The sequence below is a fragment of the Zonotrichia albicollis genome, chromosome 15 (genome assembly GCF_047830755.1).
Source record: "Zonotrichia albicollis isolate bZonAlb1 chromosome 15, bZonAlb1.hap1, whole genome shotgun sequence".
NCBI lineage: Eukaryota > Metazoa > Chordata > Aves > Passeriformes > Passerellidae > Zonotrichia > Zonotrichia albicollis.
This window is the reverse complement of record NC_133833.1, coordinates 16,386,996-16,391,779: the sequence shown is the minus strand read 5'-3', so window position 1 is coordinate 16,391,779 and position 4,784 is coordinate 16,386,996. Positions and strand designations below refer to the sequence as shown.

General features: G+C 52.1%; 1 long non-coding RNA gene across 1 annotated transcript; it reads left to right on the top strand.

Annotated features, from left to right (window-relative positions):
* The first annotated feature begins 367 nt into the window (after positions 1–367).
* Positions 368–4,518, top strand: LOC141730939 (uncharacterized). Its single transcript, XR_012582800.1, has 3 exons — positions 368–816; positions 1,167–1,278; positions 3,969–4,518. It is a non-coding gene; the product is annotated as an uncharacterized LOC141730939 (long non-coding RNA).
* The last annotated feature ends 266 nt before the right edge of the window (positions 4,519–4,784 follow it).

The following is a 4,784-nucleotide window of genomic DNA, read 5'->3' as shown; positions in this document are numbered from 1 at the left end:
TTTTCCACCCTTCACCCTCAGCCCCATTTTGTCACTGGTTTTTAGTCCTGGGGTCCCCCTGCCCCTGGACCCCCAGGGACAAGCTGTGCTGTGTTGGGGAAAATGAAACAGGAAAGCCTTATAAATATGATTGTCTGGAAAAAGATTTTGAGAATATAGAAACTATAAGCGAGATTGAAATGAAAGCAAGCTTTGAGATCTCTCAGTTACTGAACAAATAGAAAACAATGGTGTGGCCAGCTGAAGGTAATCCCCTTTTGATGGAACAACACCCTCTGCTTGCAGACAGGCCCAAGGGTCAGAGCAGACCCTATGGCTTGGCAGAAGGGGCCCAAAGAGGAGTTTTTAGGGCTTAAAATGTAACACAGTATGTTAATGTAATGATTCTTATAGGCTGTATGGAAATGCTATAGGATTTGTATCTTGTACTAGATTGGTTAGTGAGAATCAGAATATTCAACACAGAAGAAGATTTATTGTATTGGAACAGGAACCTTGCTCTCTTAGCTCTTACTTTTCTATGCTGTTACCCCTTTTACTCTCTCACCCTCTCATCCTCTCTCCCCCTCTCTTCTCTCAGCCTGCTCTGAGCTGTGTTTGGCAGCTCCCAGCAGGGCCCTGCACCCAGGCCCTTTGCAATGAACCCCAAGTTCCTGACCTGGCTGCAGAGATCTCTCGTCTCCATCCATCCCAACCATCCTACCCCCGACGCTCCTACACTGCTGCAGTGTGGGACGGTGCCATGGGAGCTGCACCAGGCCTGGAGGAGCCCATGGCAGCCCTGGAGAATGCAGTGAGGCTGTCCCAGCTCAGAAGGTGACACTGGTGGTGTGGAGGTGACAGGGGAGAAGCGGAACAGTGTGAGGCTGAACCCAGCAGTGTGGAGGTGACAGGGAGAGGCTGTGCTGGTGCTGAGCACCTGTCAGAGGCAGAGGAGGACACAGAGGGGTCCTGCCATGGATAACGGGATGAGGGAGGTGGGCAGGGGTCCACAGAAGGGAGCAGGGATGGGAGGAACGTGCCCAGGCCGGGGGGGCTCCCCCAGCACGGCTCAGTGCAGAGGGGCCCTGAGCGCTGCCAGCCAGGAGAGGCGGGGAAGGAGCGGGGAGGGGGAGAGATCTTTTCATCTAAAAGGTTACATTTGTCCTACTTCCTCCCATCTCCAGCAATTAACTTGAAGGGAGACATCACTGCTAATTGAGCAGTGAAGATCAGGAGCAACAATTACGCCTTTTGACAAGAGACAGCACAAGAGGGACTGCTCGGAGGCTGAGAATGGTAGGGAACGGTTTCTATGGCAATATAACTTTCCTCTCTTCCTCTCCAGCCATAGAAATGATAAAAATGTAGATTTCTCCCTGATTAATGATTTAATGAAAATAAAGAAAATTCTTATTAAAAAAAAGAGAAAAAAAAAAAAAAAGAAAAAGGAAAAAAAGGGGAAAAGGGGGGGGAGGAAAAAAATCGATAGGATGCAATGTTTAGCATGAGCCTGCGGCTGTGGGCAAGATCGATGTCCTTCTCCAGGATGGACCGGGGAAATCTATTCCAGCAACGTGCCGCGGGCTCGGAGCGGCCCTGCCATGTGGTAATTAGGCAGCGGGCTCACACGGGGAAACGTGAGGGCTGCATTCAGATCTCTGATCAAAGGCGCTGCCCATCAAAGCGCTCCTCGCTCCGCAAACCCCGGCGCTGCTGCTGCTGCTGCTGCCCGAGCCCTCCCCGATCCCAGCTTTAATTGGGATTATTCAGCCCAGCCTGGCACGGGGGAGGGCACGGTGCTGAGGGCATCACCTGCTGGGGAGGCAGCGGGGGCAGGAGGGGACACGGCTGTCCCCAGCACCTGGCAATGCCAGCACCCACCGTGGCTGAGGTGGCACCTCCCGAATCCTGCCTGATCCGTGGGGAGCAGTGGGGAGTGGATGAGATTGGGAATGATCCTGGGCATCACCTGTGGGTGCCCTGGTGCTGCTCCTGGCTCTGGGGACAGGGCTGGGCACAGGCAGGGCAGGGCTGGGGACAGTAGGGTGAGGATGGCACAGGTTGTTCCTGAAGGCACCATGAGCTCCGTGTCCATCCCCGTCCATCAGCAGCAGCTGCTGCCTGCCAGGCCATGCTGTGCCAGGCTGTGCCCTGCCAGGCTGTGCCAAGCTGAGCCCAGAGGAGGGGGCAAAGCCTTTCCAAAGCTCTCTCTGCCCTCTGCCTTGCCTGGTTTGCAGCACTCCACAACCCCTGTACTGCCCACTGGACCGTTTTGGGGTGATTTTTCCTTTCTGGATGTGGGGATGTGGCTGCAGTGGGACTGGCACTATCCTGGGTGCCCAGCCCGTGCCAGGCTGCTCCCTGCAGCTGTCCATCCCCATCCCCATCCCACACAGGATCCCTGGATGCACACATCCATCCATGGGGTCAGAGCATGGGCATTCTGAGGGATTTTTCCCACCTCCTCAGTTCCTATTTTATTGCCAAACTGGAGCATAAAACACACATAAACAAATCTAACAGCGAGAAATGGGTTGCTATCAAACCAACAAATTAATCTAATTATAGGGCTGATTAAATCATATCAGATAAAGCAGCGACTCCTTCCCAGTGCTCAGCAGCCGTGCAGGGCCACAGCCAGCCCTGCTCAGCTCCTCGGGGCTGTGCCACGGGCAGGGGGCAGATCCAGGGCCTGGGACCCCTCCTGCCTCCCTCTGGGACCTCCCCCAAACCCCTCCTAACCCTCTCTTGGGCTGGGACACCCCAAAACCCCTCCTGTCCCCTCCTCAGGCTGGGACCCCCCCCAAAACCTGTTCTGCCCCCTGTTTCAGTGTGGACCCCCCCAAACCCCTACTGCCCCCCTCTCTCAGACTTGGACCCCCCCAAACCCCTCCTGCCCCTCTCTCTTGGTCTGGGAACCCCCAAACCCATCCTGCCCCTCTCTCTTGGTCTGGGAACCCCCAGATCCCTCCTGCCTCCCTCTCTTAGCCTGGGACCCTCCCAAACCACTTGTGCCCTCCTCTATCAGGCTGGGACCCCACCTCAATCCCCTCCTGCCCCCCTCTCTTGGGCTCGGACCCCCCTCCAAACCCTTCCTGTGCCCCCCCCCCTCTGCCTGGGACTCCCCCAAACCCCTCCTGCCCCCCTTTCTCAGGCTGGGACACCCTCCAAAACGCTCCTGCACCCCTAAGTCAGACTGGGACTCCCCCAAACCCATCCTGATCCCCTCTCTTGGGCTGGGACCCCCCAAACCCTTCCTGCCCTCTGTCTCAGTCTGGGACCGCTCCCCCACACCCCTCGTGCCCCCTTTCTCTCAGACTGGGACCCCCCAAACCTCTCCTGCCCCCCTCTATCAGACTGGATGAGGCTGCACTTGCTGGGGTTGGTCGCCACATCCTGGAGGTGCTGAACATCAGCTCCTGCTCCTCACTATAGAAAAGATTTTTGCCCAACGTCCAGGAGGAATGATGAGGAGGACTTCATCTTATCAGGAGGCTGATTAATTACTTTATTATACTATATTTTTCTGTATTATACTATATTATTATATTGTATATTATATATTATATATATATATTATACCATTCTATATTATTTTATATTATTATATATCATACTATACTATACTCTAAATAATGTATATAATACTATTCTATATTATAATATTATATAACTATATTATTCTATATATAAATTATTATATTAGATTATTATTTTATTATTTATTATTATTAAATTATTATAACTAACGACATTATTCTATATCTAAACTGAATCTGCCAAGCACTCCACTGCACACATCACCCTGAATCACATGACTATCACCCAACAGTCCCAGCACACACACCTGGCCCTAACAGGCCAAGGGAACAAAAAACCATCATTTGGGGTAAAAAGTCTCCATATTGCACTCTGCTTTGGCACAACACAGGCACAGCAAATGAGATAAGAATTGTTTTGATCGTTCTTTTCTCTGTTTCTCTCAGGTTCAGAGAATGTGAATCCCACACGGGCAGGTGGTTCCTTGCTGGGGCTCTGTGAGCTCCTTGCAGGCTCCCACCCTGGTGAAGGAGCAGGAAAATCCTCCTAAAGCAGGTGCTGGCTCTGGTTTCATTCCTCTGCCAGAGGTTTCGCTGCCCCTGGCAATTTGTTTCCAAGGCATCCCTCGCTCCCAGCCATGGGTGATGTCAGCTCTCCATTCTCCTCCCCCTGCTCTGCTCTCAGAGGAGTGGAGCACGGATCCTCTGTCTCTAATGGAAGATTCCTCCAGGTGCTGTCAGACCCAGCAGGAGAGGGGGAGATCGAGACTCCCAGTGTGGAGCAGAGCTCTTTGTGCTCTTGGGGCCCCACCTGGACCTCCAGCTCTGCAAGGGGTGTCCCACTGGTGCTCCTCTCCCCACACCCCAGTTCTGGGCGGCATTTGAGGGCCAAAATACTCAGCCATGGGTGTCACAGACATCTTTTATGGAAAATCCTTTCCTTAGGATTTTTCCTCCTGAGAAGCTGAGAGGCCTTAGGAACAAAATGTAAACAATGGTTATCTGCTGCTGTGGAATGCAACAGGTGCAACTGTGATTGGTCTCATGTGGTTGTTTCTAATTAATGGCCAATCACAGTCAGCTGGCTCGGACTCTCTGTCTGAGCCACAAGCCTTTGTGATCATTCATTCTTATTCTATTCGTAGCTAGCCTTGTGATGAAATCCTTTCTCCTATTCTTTTAGTATAGTTTTAATATAATATATATCATAAAATAATAAATCAGCCTTCTGAACCATGGAGTCAGATCCTCTCTCTTCCCTCA